The sequence below is a fragment of the Rhinolophus hipposideros genome, assembly GCF_964194185.1.
Source record: "Rhinolophus hipposideros genome assembly, chromosome: 2".
NCBI classification, from domain to species: domain Eukaryota; kingdom Metazoa; phylum Chordata; class Mammalia; order Chiroptera; family Rhinolophidae; genus Rhinolophus; species Rhinolophus hipposideros.
The window spans coordinates 48,350,078-48,365,049 of NC_138048.1; the positions used below are offsets into that span (position 1 = coordinate 48,350,078).

Sequence of the window (14,972 nt, forward strand, 5' to 3'; positions counted from 1 at the left end):
AACTGTACTGTTCCACCAGTCTTCATCCCTGCTCTTTCACTGCAGGGCCTCAAACTTTTCTAATGCAGGCTCTATTTGGCCCTTCAGTGGCCCAGGGCCACCTCCTGCTTACTGCAGCAAGAATAGAGTGAAATCAGCCACAATAGCTAATTGAATTGTTTACCATTTACAATGTTTTCTTCCATTATTATGGCTGAATTCATAATGCCCTGCAAAGTACAGAAATCTTAAAACAAAGATAGTAATAGGGAATTATCTTTATCACTAGATCAGTCATCTTTACATACATGGACCAAAGTCTTAACTGATTTTATACAAAAGTCTCAATTGATTTTATACAAAGTATTCATATATACTTCTAAAAACAATCTGACAGAGGTAAAATACAAACATCACAAATCATCAAGACTTCATCATTAATTCAACAAACACTATGCCTAAAACATTGTAAATTAAAATAAGATATAATCCCTACTTTCAAAGGAAAGAGAAAAAATAAACACAAAAGTGATAGTAACAGGGAACAAAGAAAATAATCCAGAAAACAACTCAGAGCAATTCCAGACTATCTGGTATAATTGTAACATAGTTAAGGCTAAGGAAAATTATAAAAATTGGACACATCTGTGACTCTCCTCACAGCCAAAGTGTAAAGAGAAACACCAATGCCTACAAAACACAAATAATGTAATAAAAGTAGCCATTTGTTGTTGTTTTTTTGTGTTTTTTTTTAAGGCTCATCACTTGGGGTCTTAAAAAAATTGTCTCTAAGTCTCTACTTTGTAAGAATAAATAAAAAAATTAGAAACTGTCTTGGATGGCAATGGAGAGTTTCATGTTGCCTTTTCCTATGTATCAATCCTAGATAGAAGTCAAGATACATAATATTAAGTCATAGCTTTGTGAAGAAACTTCCACGAGGACATAAAATAACATAATGCAAATATACTGACTTCAGATGAGGCATTTAGTTCTATCATGTAGTTTATTCTAGGTTTTTATAAATGTATGTTTTGGTTCCCTACTACTGTAAACTCAAGACTTGTTACCTGATTCTGTTTGAACTTTCTTTGCTATTTAGGAGAGTTCTTTCGTTTCTGCTCAACTACAATGACAGATGAAGTGTTATGCAGTGTTTATATTCGTTATTAGTCTTCCCCTCTACACTATAAATTATATGAGGACAGGAAGAGTGTCTTAACCATGTCTTGTATCCCCAGTGTTGGGGCACATGATCACTCCATAAGTATTAGCTGAATGAATGGGTTAAATAAATAAAACACATACAAGAGGTATGAAAGGAGATGAATAATTTTTAAAAAATGGCAGTAACTTTGGGTTCTAAGGCGGGTTCCACCAAGAGCTGGATGACCTTAGGTAAGTTAAATTTCTGCAATCGTCCAAGTTTTCATCTGTAGAACAAGTAAAATTCATATCTACTTCAGAGTTACTGTAAGCATTAAATGTTTTAATATAAAGTATTAAGCACAATACTTGGAAAGGAACTCAATGAATGTTAATTCCTTTACTTTTGCTCATGTCCTGCATCTTAAAATCAGGTATTATACATAAAAGCGCCCCTTCCAATAATAAATTATTACAGTAAAAACACAAGAGAGTTCATTTTCACTTTTCTTTGAAAAGTTAAAATTTCATCTCTCCAATCTTTAAAATTGGAGGGGGAATAACTTGTGGATTACTTTCAAAATATCACAAATACAAGTAAACAAGTTGAGGAAAACACAGTGTCAAGAATGACTCTTAAAGCAACGAGAGGGAGCAAAAACATTCATCGGCTAGAAACAAGTTTTGAAGAAACTGTTTATTAAAGAAAAAAAAGTAATATTATTTAACATGTTTTAGAAAAATACTGCAAAACTGTTTACTTTTCATTTAAACCTTAAAAATCAATTCTAAAAAAAAAAAATCAATTCTTGTGAAACCTTTCACTTAAGAGGTGGGGTGTTAAACGCTTTCATTCAAACCGTAAACACTCCTTCCCGACGACTTCCCTGACTCGTCATCCTGCAGTGTTCCCGTCCCGTTTTGGGCTGACTCGAACACTCCGCTGCGTCCCTCGCATCACGCCTCACACACGCAACGTGCAGACTAAGTTCTGTCAGTCCTATAATTACCACACCCCTGCCAGCCGCCCCAGGCCCGTGTTGTTATGACATCTGTAAACTGCAGTCGTCACGTCTCCACCCGCGCCTCCACCTCCCTCCAAACCACGGGCTCGGGCTCCGGCGGTAACTCGTGGACTCGCGGACAGCCCCGTGCAGCCCGGCGGAGGGCTCCTTCCTGCCTCAGTCGCGGCGTCCGCGCTGCTCGCGCCGTCCCCCACCCGCTCGCTCCGGGCCACCGCGCAGGCTCCGCGCTGCCTCCTCTCCGCCCCGCAGTCACCGCCGCCGCCCCGCCTCGACCGGCGTTCCCGACGGCGCGCACACCAGCGCTCGCCCCCGCCCCCCCGTCACTCCGCCGGCCGCGCGGCCGTTAGGCACCGGGGCCCGTGACGCACGGGCGCGCCGCGAGCGCCCGGGCCCAGGAGCCCGAGCTCCGACACGGCCGGCGCCCTCCCACGCCCCGGGACCTCTCCCGGGTCCCGCCGAGGACTGCCGGATCCGCCGGCGGGAGGGGGAGGGGCCGGGGCCGCAGGGGTCCCCGCACTCACCAGGCGAACGGCGGGCGATCCCCGTGCCACTGCTCGGGTGAGCCGCTTGCTCGCTCGCCGGGCCGCAGTACCTCTCGCGCACACAGCCTCGAAGAGCCGGCCAGATCCTCTGCCGTGCTCTCACCAGGCCTCGCGATCCGCCGCCGCGCAATCAGCAGCAAGACCTAGCTCAGCCGGCGTTCGCAGTGCGTCTGCGCACGGGGGCCGGCCCTCGCGCCTGCGCGCGCCCCTTCGCTGCCCTGACACAGAGGCTGCCGGGAGCTGTAGTCTTTCGACCTTCTTTCGGTGGAACCTCTATCCGTCAGCCCAACCCGCTGAAGAGTGGGAGGTCGAGGAGAAGGTCTCGCTGAGGAGGTTCGGAGTCAATTGTAAAGGTTGCAGAGTTGTGGTGGGTGGACTGACGATTAAACGGTTCTTCTTAGGTTGAATTACGAAGTTCAAGCTATAAAACCTGTCTTCGAAGCTGTTCCAAAGTGGATGGATCCCTTGCTCATCTCTTATCTGTATCTAGCTTCCGGTAACACCGTTAGTACCTAATACACGTTTATTGAATGAATGATGGAATGAATGAAGGCTGTGGGAGTATAACAAAGGTGTTAAAAGTCAGTGCCTCGTGTCTAAGGCATTCACATGCACCACGTTTCAGGAAGCTTCTGTATATTCCTTTTTTCAGTTCTCTCCCATTTCCTTTGCCTAATAAGGTACGAGGAGTATCAAAAGTCATTAAGAAATTAAATGAAACACAAATACTTGTTTACTCTCAATCGGCGCTCTCAAATGAAAATTTGGGGCAAATAATTGTTACTGTTAAATTTGATGGAATTCTATATGGTGAATTCTTTTTGAGCAGTGGCTTCTAAAAAGAAAGGCTGAAGCCAGACAAGCAGAGGCCAAGGAATAGAAAGTTTCCTGTGTGACATGGTTTATCAAATCGATTCAAACCACCCCCCCCACCCCTCCACCCAAAAGCAAGGTGAAAGAGTTGGAGTAGCTTCATACATGTACAAGTGTGGGAGAGAGGATCATACTACAGACTGTACCATGTTCATTTGTCGTGGGTCTCTACGGTGGCATCGGTATTATCCGCTGATGGTGTGTTTTCTAGTATCAGAGTTGAGTTTGATCAAAGGGGCTGAGAAAAGTGAAAGTATTCTAAGAGACTCTGGAGCACGTATGCCTGACCACAGCTAAGCTCAACACAGATCACTTTATTCCAATCAGGAGATAAGACTATTCAGAACTTGACTTTAGCCTTCGTTGAAACTAGTTTATTTCCAGTTCATCCTTACTCCTAGCCAGGGTATCCCTTCAGGGTCCCCACTGTAAAAAATAATATAAACAGAACCACTTTAAAATGGGGGCAGGGCTGTCATCGCAGAGGAACCGCCTTGCACTTCTTATGCCTCCAACCTTTGGAATGTTAAAACTGGGCAGACTGGGCCTAAAGCAACGTTGTGTCCCAAAGAATTGTTTTCAAAGATAACAAGAAAGATATTATGATTATCAATGATGACTACTGGACTGAAAATTTTAAAAATTGTTTGGAATTACCATCATTATGTTACGTTATCTGCACCAACAGAAATGCCTTCATGCTGTTGATGTAATTGTTCCCCTTCCCTAACTGGAACACTATTTGGGTTTCTGCCAGAATCACTGATTCCCAAATAGCTAGTCTTTGATCTCAAATAAACGCTTGTTACCTCTCACTTGTAAAAGCCTTCTATTTTCAGGTTAACACAGCCAAGTCTGGTGTATTTACTAGGGCCTCTCTTCCTCGGCCAGGTCTCAAGTCCCATGAGGCAGACAGCCAAAAGCTCTGTTCAGCCACTGCTTTCAGAATTAGCAATCACTTCAGGGGAAAAAGTGATGGCAAACTCTCATGGCTCCTTTTTCTTCCAGATCTTGGACCCACAGATTCTCACTGCCATGTTAGCACTTCAATGCCTTAATTTTTTTATACTTTGTCCAGTTGGTGGGAGGATTTGTTCAAGACAACAATGGTAGGCCATTGCTGAAACGGAATTCCTATATATATGTTGCTTTTACAAAATGTTATCATACCATACATAGTGTTTTATTAGCTAATGTCTCTGTATCTTTTGTATTTTGAGAAATTTAAAAACTATAAAAGAATAGTTTTGCTATTACAAACAATGCTGCTATGAACATTCTTGTACATACCTTCGTGTGTACACGGAAACTGCCTAAAACAACTTTAACTTTACTCAGTGTGGTAGGCAGATTTCTAAAATGGCCCTGATGATCTTTGCCCCCTGATGTTACTGTGTATAATCTCTACCCCTCTAGTGTGTGTGGGACTTTTGACTTCTAGCCAATAGAATATGGCAAAAATGATTGGATGTCACTCCCATGATCACATTTCATATATGTCTCTACCTTAGTAGACTCCATCTAGGTACTCTTCTGCTGGTCTTGAAGAAGTAAGATGTCATGTTGTGAACTGCCTACAGAGAGGGGCATGTGGCAGGAAACTTTGGATGGCCTTTAGGACCTGAGTGCAGCCTCCAGATGACAGCCAGTAAGAAGCCAGGGCCCTTAGTACTACAACCACAAGGAAATGAATTCTGCCAACAACCTGAGAGAACTTGGAAGTGGACTCAAGCCTCCAAATGGAGAAGAAATAGCCTAATTTATACCTTGATTGCCGCCTTTTTGATACCCTGAACAGAAGAACTTGCTAAACTGTGCCTGGACTCCTGGCCCACAGAAACTATGAGATAATGTGTTTTAAGACACTAGGTTTCTAATAATTTATTACAAAGCAATACAAAACTAATATGCTACATATTGTGGATTATTTCACAAAGTAACTGTACCACTTTATACTGCACAAGTAGCATATAAGAGTCTCTTTTCTAAACATCCTTGCTAACATTTGACAATGTCTGACTTTTTTTATTTTTGCCAATCTGGTGGGTGTGAAAATAAATAATAATATATCATAATTATACACTTTATTACTTTAACTTAAAAACATGAAAAATTGGTATTTACTTGAAATTATATATTCTGTTATATTTCTTTTATGTTGCTTAAATGCTATTACTTAAACCAAATAACAATAGGACTAGTTAAAAATGGCAACTAGTAATAATTAATGGAAGGACTAATTAAGCAAATAATATGTGTGAGAAAAATGTAACTATTTTTATGTTTCTGTAATAATTTTAAAAGGAGATTGTAAATACAATAGAACTAATTAAACAGATATTACCTATATCAAAAAATACAATGATAGGTGTTTGTCCCATGATATGGTGGGATATTTGTATTCTTTCTGTTTCCTTTTCCATTAATACTTCTCTGAACTGCCTGGAGCCTTTAGGACATCTTTCTTTTCTTTCATGTAATGGTAAAACTGAATGCAATCAAATATAAAATTTTAACTTGTAGCTCTGTTTTTCTGCCTGCATTGCACTAATTCCTGTTGTTGATGCAAATGATGTTATGCTAAATATTCTCTCAACAAAAGTGTTTAAGGATAGAATGCTTAGGATTTTACTTACTAGCATAGCAAGTTTTTAAACTTGTTGGAATTCCTTTCCAGCTCTCCAAATGTCCACCCATTTTGAATCTACAGACTTACTTTGGTAAACCAACTGTCAATCAGGTCCTTTGCATTTGTAAATGAACTATGTAGATTCTCCATATCTAAAATGCCCATCATTTTTAAAACGCTCTGAAGCACACTGTATGTCATAGTAAGTTAACCCTCTCTTCCCCAGGGTAAATGGTTTTAAAGAATAGAGGTAATTTCAACTTGTGAAATTGAAGTTAGTGTCCAATGAAGTTCCCAGTTTTAGTAAAGAAATTCAGAAAAAGTTCTGTTTAACTTGGTTGCCTTTTTTTAACTTCTGAAAAAGTCGATTTCCAAAAAATTAGTCTTTTTTTTTTCCTGTTGAAGTTTTTGTCACAACACTGAATAACTCAGATGCAGTTGGTTCATCCTTTTCTAGATTTCTTATGGCATCTTCAAAAGTTATCAGACAGTTTGGGAGAACCAGCAAGTTTATTTGTTTCACTGTAATCTTTTTCGCCATTCTCGAACGTATTTCCAAAGTGGAGCAGGACATTGTTTTTGTTCCACATTTTGAAATATGATTTTATGGCAGGCCAACATTTAACATCTTTTCTATGGCTGGCAACAATGATAGCCATCTTATGAAAACCTCCGTATCACAGGTAAGCAAACCACACCCTTCTTTTAACAGTGTTCTGTATAAGGTGTTTGTTTAGCGGATGACACCCTTTCCTTTTCTTTGGTAAGAAGTTTAGACTGAATAGAATTTGTCAAAATTAACATTTGCACTGAAAGCAGATAAATGAGCCAAGTCTACTTTGTCTTTGGACAAGATGTAACACCCTTTGGTTTATGAGTGGTAGTTTCATTAAAATCTTAATAGACATCTTGAAGACAATTTGAAACTTCGCTTTTCAAGTCAAATTACCTTAAGAGCTAGAGGGAATATTTTTTTGAATCAGGAAATGTAACCTCTCTCACTTCCGTAGACCAATGAAAGGCATGATACAATAATGCATATTGGTTCATGTGACATGCCCAAGAAAATTCAGCCATTATTTTCAACTGAGCATGGGTGTCTTTTGAGGAAACTAAAAAACTTTTGAATTTAACGTACTTGTCTGTCTCATTCCAGAATTGTAAACTGATTTACAAGGGCTTTCACATCCCCTCTCCACCATGCCCAATCCAAAATACTTCTCTACTTATTGTGCAGTGTGCTCTGTTTTTTTCTTCCTAATCTAGTTATATTGTCCTTCCATCTGTCATTAATATTACACAGTCATTTATCTTTCTTTTACAATGATGTCTGGGTCATGCTGTTGTTGGTATTATAATCATTCTCATTTTCATCATCTTAACTCTTATAAAACATGGTTACTGTATTCATGATGCTAAAAAATTCAGTTTATGCAAGGTGCAACGATTAATCCACAGGCAAAGCCAAAGATGGACTACTAATGCTTACGACTGCAATGCACTTAAATTGCACACTTAGGTCACCTCCCTCAGAATGATACGACAATGATCATAATTGTGAAATGCAACTCATGGTTATCAACATCAATAGTCGGGGACAAAAACAATTATGGTGACTATAGAAGTCAAATAATCTATGGTGTGTCCATTCAACATTAAAAGCAGTGTTGTTTTCAGCCCCTATTTTGGGGGGCAGTCACATGGATTTTGTACTTTTCCCCTAATCTCCCACACCCATCACAAGAAGACCAAGATTTTTGGCGTGTATGCTGGGAAGGCTGCCCAGGATGTGAGAATTTTGGTACTAAATCCCAGAAGGTCAGGCAAATCAGGACAGCTGGTCACTCTTTCCCACCTGTACTGTCCAGATTGATCCTCTTCATCTAGCCAGTGTACCCATTCCCTTAACCTGCTGTGAGTGCTGGCTGATAACTGTCAGCTGTCCCCTTCTCTGAATTGCAGGCCCCAAAGGAGCCAGCTTTCTAGAAGGCTCCCACTCCCATTCCCAAGGACAGACGTAGGCCAGTAATTGACAGAGTTCAAAAGGCCAACCCTTGCTACCGAGTGGGACTTACTCTAATGGTACAATTTGTGCTCTAGAACTTCCCCCTGGAATCAGACTGAAGCTTTCCCCTAACCCCATATTCCCTGAGAGCACTTCCTCAATAAGCCACTTGAATAAGAATCCCCATCTCAGGCTCTGCTTCTAGGGAACCCAAACTAGAACATGATCCAAATTTGTTTTCCATTTCCTTAACTAGTTGTCCAAAACCACTGATTGAGATTGGTCCATTGTTTTTCCAGTGATCTGCAATTTTACCTCTGTCATTCATATAAATACACATACTCAGGGCTCTATATTGAGAAAAGTATACATATAGATAGTCACATGACACTCAGAAAATGAAAAGACCCAGTGAGCAAAAATGCAAGCATAAAATAGCAGTTTTGACCTGACCATGAAAACGAATAAGAAATCAATTGTATTTTTTATCACATAAATTCTGATTTTTAAATGGTACTTAGCTTCTCATTGCAAATATTTGCAGGAAATTTTGAAATGTACCATAAAAATATTGACACCATAAAACATGCAACGTGAAAATGTGCATCATAAATATCGCAGAATATTTATGTACATTTATATAATTTATATAGATATATATGTAAACAAGAGATATATGTATCTTGAATATACATATTTATCAACTTTATTTTATATATATTCAATATATAGAGAGAGTTCCATATCTGTTTTGAGATATACACATTCAAGATCCCTATATTCTCAAATTTCCACATTAGCGCAGGTCTGTTTTGGAGCTTTCTATTTTATTCAGCTGTTTTTTTGTCTATTTCTGCACAATAACACATCTGAATTACTGTAGTTGTGTAAGTCATGATACGTTACAGATCAAATCACCTTCACTTTTTTTTAATTCTTTAAAATTGTCTTTGCTTTTCTTGGGCCTTTTTATTAAATATAAATTTTATAATAACTCCATCAATTTCTATGAAGAAAATCTGGCATGATTTTGATTGAAATTTCTTTGAATTGATATGATTAATTTTTGAAGAATAGCCATCTCTATTATATTGTCTTCCTCTGGGTGAGGAGATAGTATACCTCTCCATTTATTTAGGTCTTCTTTAATGTCTTTCAGTGATGTTTTGTAATATTTTTCATGAAGTTTTTATACATCTTTTGTTAAATTTATGTCTAGTTACCTTATTTTTTTTTTTGCTGTTGCTATTGTAATGGTAAAAAAGTCATTACATTTACTGTTTTTCATGCATAGGAATGAAATTGATTAATGTATAACTTCCATGTAGAACCTTGGAGAATGCTTTTATTAATTCTAATAATTTGTCTTCAGATTTTCTTGGATTTTTCTATAGACAGTCATATATCCTGTGATTAATGACATTTTCAGTCTTTTTTTTTTTTTGGTTTGTTCTTCTTTTACTGTCTTTGACAGAAGCTCTAATTCATTTGCTAAATATAAGTGGAATAGGAAGCATCCTTTGTCTCATTCCTGATTTTGTAGGGAATCGTTCTAATGTTTTAACATGAAATAGGACATTTGCTCTAAGTTTTTGGTACAGAATCTTTTATAAATTGTTTATCAAATAACTTTTCTCTCTATATATGCAAATGAGCATACCATTTAATATGTAGTTGAACAACAACTGCTTGAACTGCGCAGTCCACTTATGTGCAGACTTTTTTTTTCCAATAAATACCTGTACTGTTTTCCATACACAGCTGGGAGTCCCCTGAGGCAGAGGGTGAACTGTGTACATTGATTTATGACATTTTATATAGGGGACTTCTGCACCCCAGGATTTTGGTATCCGTGGGGGTCCAGGAACCTACCTCCACCATGGTTACCGAGGGACAACTTAAGTCTTCGGGGCGTTAGAAATTATACGCTGATTTTTGACTGTGCGGAGGTTGCCGCCCCTCCTAAACCTCACGTTGTTCAAGAGTCCGCTGTAGTTACATGGTGATTTACATTGATAGATTTTTCTAAAGTTAAGTTATCCTTGCATTTCTGAGATAAACCCAGATTGACCGTGATTTATTTATATAGAGATAAATTATATTTAATATTTTGATTAGGATTTGTGCATCTATGTGTATTTACATAAATGAATGTTGTTTTTCCTGTTGTATTTTATACGTCTGTATTTTATACTGTTGTCTATCTTTGGTATCAAGGTTGAATTAGCCCTGAAAATTTTGGGGAGAGTATTCCCTCTATTTCTGTTCTCTAGAAGATTTAATATAAGATTGGAATTATTTGTTCTTTGAAGATTTGGTAGAACTCACTAGAGAAATAATTTTAACCTGTTGAATTTACTTGTTTAATTGATAGGTAAGTTTTCAATTACTAATTCAACTTTTTTTAACTTTTTTTCTTTTTTAATCAAACTGGCAACCTTGGGGTTGAGAGCCCACTGGCCCATGTGGGAATCGAACCGGCAGCCTTTGGAGTTAGGAGCATGGAGTTCCAACCACCTGAGCCACTGGGCCGACCCTAATTCAACTTATTTAATATATATTTTAAAATTCAGGATTTCTATTTCCTCAGCCAATTTTGGTAAGTTATATTTTTCTAAGAAAATCTATATTTTGTCTAATTTTCAACTTATTAGCACAAAATTGCTTTTAGTATTACCTTTAGATTTCTAGTGTATCTTAGTTATATCCTCTTTTTAGTCCTTTATTTGTACCTTTTCCTTTTTTTTCTTGATCAGTCTTATCAAAGATTTGTCCAATTTTTGAATCTTTAGAAAGAAAGAGCTACTGACTTACTGGATTATTTCTCTGTTGTATTTTTTTTTTTCACAAACAATTTTTTTTAATTAAAATTTTGGGGTGACAATGGTTAGTAAAGTTACATAGATTTCAGGTGTACAATTCTGTATTACATCATCTATAAATCCCATTGTGTGTTCACCACCCAGAGTCAGTTCTCTTTCTTTTTTTCTTTTTTTTTTTTAATTAATTTTATTGGGGTGACAATTGTTAGTAAATTTACATAGATTTCAGGTGTACATGTATTTTTTTCTATTTCATTATTTTCTGTGTTTATTCCTTCTTCAAGTTTATTCTGATTTTCTTTTCTTACCTTAAGGTGGATGCTCAGCTGTATAAATTCTGACTTTATTTTTTAATGTAAGATTTAAGGATATGAATAATTTAAGCACTAATTTAGTTTATGTCACAAATTATACTAGTAATATTTTCACTATCATTTGGTTCTAAATATTTTCCAATTTCTATTACATTTTCATGACCCTGTAAAGTGTTATTTTGAAGCGTATAGCTAATGTCCTAATGTTTATTTTTAAGCTATTTTTTAAATTGATTTCTAAGTTAATTGCTTCATGGATAATGGTCAAACAACATTGTCCGATTGAGAATGTCTTTTAAATTGTTGAACTTACACTGTGGTCAGTATACATAACTGTTCAGTGTATACTTAAGAAGAATATGTATTCTCTAATTATTGGGTGCAGGGTTCTACATATGTACATTAGGTAAAAATTGTGTTGTTCAAATCTTCTATAGCCTAATTTTTTAAAACTATTCATTTACTAGTTACTGAGAAAGGTGTGTTAAATCTTTGTAATAGTGGATTTGTCACTGTGCATATAATTCTGTCACTTTTTGCTTTATATAGTTTGAGGCTACATTATTAATAGCATATAGGTTTATTATTAAATCTATTGCTGGTTAATTGAACCTTTTGTTATAATCAAGACGTCATCTTTATTCCTAGTAACAATCTTTAACTTAAGGTCTATTTTGTTGTTATTAATAAAGCTACACCAGATTTCTTTTGGTATTTGCTAATTACATTTTTCCATCTTTTTATTTTAAATCTTTCTCTATTTTAATGATTGTTTTGTATCTCCTGTAAACAGTGTGTAGTTGGATTTTTAAAATCCAATCTCTTAGTCTGTGACTTAACTAGCAAGTTTAGTACAAATTACACATATTATAGTCATTTATTATTTGGAATTATTTCTATTATTTTGTGCTGTTTGTCTCACTTTTTTTCCCCATTCTTTTTTTCCCATTTCCTGCTTTTCCAGACATTTTTGGATTTTTTTAAAGTGTATTTTTGGTCTGCCATTTAGAAGTTACTTTATTTCTTATCTTAATCTCTTGAGCAACACAAGGACTTTAAACCCCTTTAACTGTAGTCCTCACGCCACCATTTTACATGGTTCATTTTCCAGTATTTTATTCCAGTCTTATTTTATTCCCCAAATTAGACATTCTTATTACTGCTGTTTTATAATGATGACGGTTTACATGTATCCATATTTACCATTTCTTTGTCCATCATACCTTCTTGCAGATTTGATTTTTCTTTGTTTTTTCCCTCCCTCCTGAAGTATATCCTTTAAATTTTAAGTTTTTTAAATGAGAGTCTATTTTTGGTAAATTCAGTTTTTGATGGTCTGAGAGTGTCTTTATTCAAAAATTAAGGCAAAATAAAGGCTTAGCTAATTATAGAATTCTAGGTTAACAGTTAATTTCTCTCAGTCCCTTTAAAAATATTATACTAGTGGCTTCAGGTTTCCATTGTTGCTGTTAAAAAGTGTATTAGTTTTCTATCAATGCCATAACAAAGTACCACAGCTTTAGTGGCTTAAAAGAGCACAGACACACTGTTTTACAGTTCTATAGGTCATAAGTCAGCAGCTGTGGGTCTCACTAAGCTAAAATCAAAGCTTGGGCAGGCTTCACTCCTTTCTAAAAGCTTTTGAGCTTTCTTGCTCACTGAGGTGTTGCAGAATTCAATTCCATGCAGTTGAAGGACTGACATATTCATTTCCTTGCTGGCTGCTAGCTGGGGGGTACCCTTAGCTGCTAGAAGCTTCTTTATGGTCCTTGCACGTAGCCCCCTGCATCTCAGAAACAGAACAGGGCATCAAATCCTTCTCGTGCTGCAATCTCTTTGATGCAGCTAGGGAAGTTTCTCTATTTTCAAAGATTTATGTGATTAGATTGGGCCCACCTGAATAATCCTGGCTAATCTCCCCATTTGAAGGGTAACCTTAATCAGATCTGCAAAACTCATTTGCTAGGTAAGGTAACATATTCATAGATTCAGAAGATTAAAGTGTGGATATCTTTGCAATGGGTAGAGGGAAGACACTATACTGCCTACCACAAGATGTAGGCTGTCAGTCTAATTGTCATTCCTTTGTAGATGATTTGGCTGTTCTCTCTGGCTGCTTTTAAGATCACATCTTTGGTGGTCTACAGTTTCACTTTGTTTCTTGGTATGGATTTTCTTTTGTTCTTATCCTTGTGAACATTGTCTCTCCTTTTTTATTATTATTATTTTTAAAGATTTTATTGGGGAAGGGGAACAGGACTTTATTGGGGAACAGTGTGTACTTCCAGGACTTTTTCCAAGTCAAGTTGTTGTCATTTCAATCTTAGTTGTGATGGGTGCAACTCAGCTCCAGGTCCAGTTGCCATTGTTAGTTGCAGTGGGCACAGCCCACCATCCCTTGCAGGAGTCGAGGAATTGAACAGGCAACCTTGAACAGAGAGCTCACTAGCCCATGTGGGAATCGAACCGGCCACCTTCTGCTTTAGGAGCACGGAGCTCCAACCACCTGAGCCACCAGGCCAGCCCTCTTCCATTCTCTTTTGATATCCCTACTAAACATACTCTAGATCTTTCAAATCTGTCCCGTCCCCCTCAGCTCAGTGCCATATGCCTCATCCACAGGCATGTGAATACCTTAGCCTCATGTCCAAGCCCCAACCCTGCAGTCACCCCTCGGCCATCCTTGATGCAAACTGTGGCACAGTCCACCCTTGGAAGGAGAGAACCATGAAAGAGGACCAATCAGGCCCTGGAAGTAGATTTGGAGCTGTATAGGCAGGAAACTTGGGAGTTCCAGATACCTAGGGGTGGTTTACGAATGGATACATTCTTTTGACCACGTGAACTCCTCATTTTGTGGAGATGGGCACAGCTGGAGGAAGGCCAGGCCCTCTTGCTATCCAAGGGCAGTACCATATGAGACAATAGCATGCTTCTTTCAAGAGGAAGACTGCTGTTTACAGTAGATGAGTATGAAGTGTTCTATGAAAGAGGTTGAAGATGTGAGGGTCAGAAAAGTTTGGAAGCACAGAGAACCATGGATTTCAGAACAGGCAAGAGATGTATGGTGAGATTAGCTGGCCTCTATATTGCGGAACTCGGAAGTCAAATCTGGGCACAGTCACAATGGATTCAGACCTTATATGAGCTATTCTCTCTGCACAAAATACTCTTCTGATCCTGTTCTGACCCCCGATTTGCTGTATCCCTTCTTCGCCTACCTCTTACAAATTCTTCAGGTCTCAGCTTGAGTTTCATTATCTTTAGGCCTTCTTCCCAACCCTTGATTAAGTTTTCCCTCTCTCCCTTTCATTTTTCCAAAGAATCTGCAGTTCCTCTTTTGCTATACCCAATCGCACTTGTTAAATTGTTCATAGCTGCCTTTCTGATTATTCAGGCTGAAAGCTTTATGAAGACATTTGTCTTGTCTGGCATCATATCCCCAGCCCCCAGAAAGTAACTGAAACACATCTGGTGATCAAGAAATATTTGGTAAATTAATAATTTGGCCTCATCATGCTTTCGTGGCATTGCTTGATATAGCTGGATCCAAACAGGATAACAGTAGAATATCAACCTTTTGATGTCCTTCTACTTCAAATCATTTCATTTTATACATAACTTTTCAAAGCCAGTT

At 38.0% G+C, this 14,972-nt stretch overlaps 1 protein-coding gene across 2 annotated transcripts in view; it reads right to left on the reverse strand.

The window, feature by feature from the left end:
* KPNA1 (karyopherin subunit alpha 1) overlaps positions 1 to 2,870 on the reverse strand; it is a 60,357-nt gene extending 57,487 nt beyond the window's left edge. Inside the window, exon 1 of one of the 2 annotated variants that reach the window (XM_081075655.1) lies at positions 2,672 to 2,870. The gene's annotated coding sequence lies outside the window, so the exon portion shown is untranslated. The remainder of the gene's footprint in view (positions 1 to 2,671) is intronic. The other variant, XM_081075656.1, reaches the window with a different exon arrangement.
* Between the last annotated feature and the right edge of the window lie 12,102 nt (positions 2,871 to 14,972).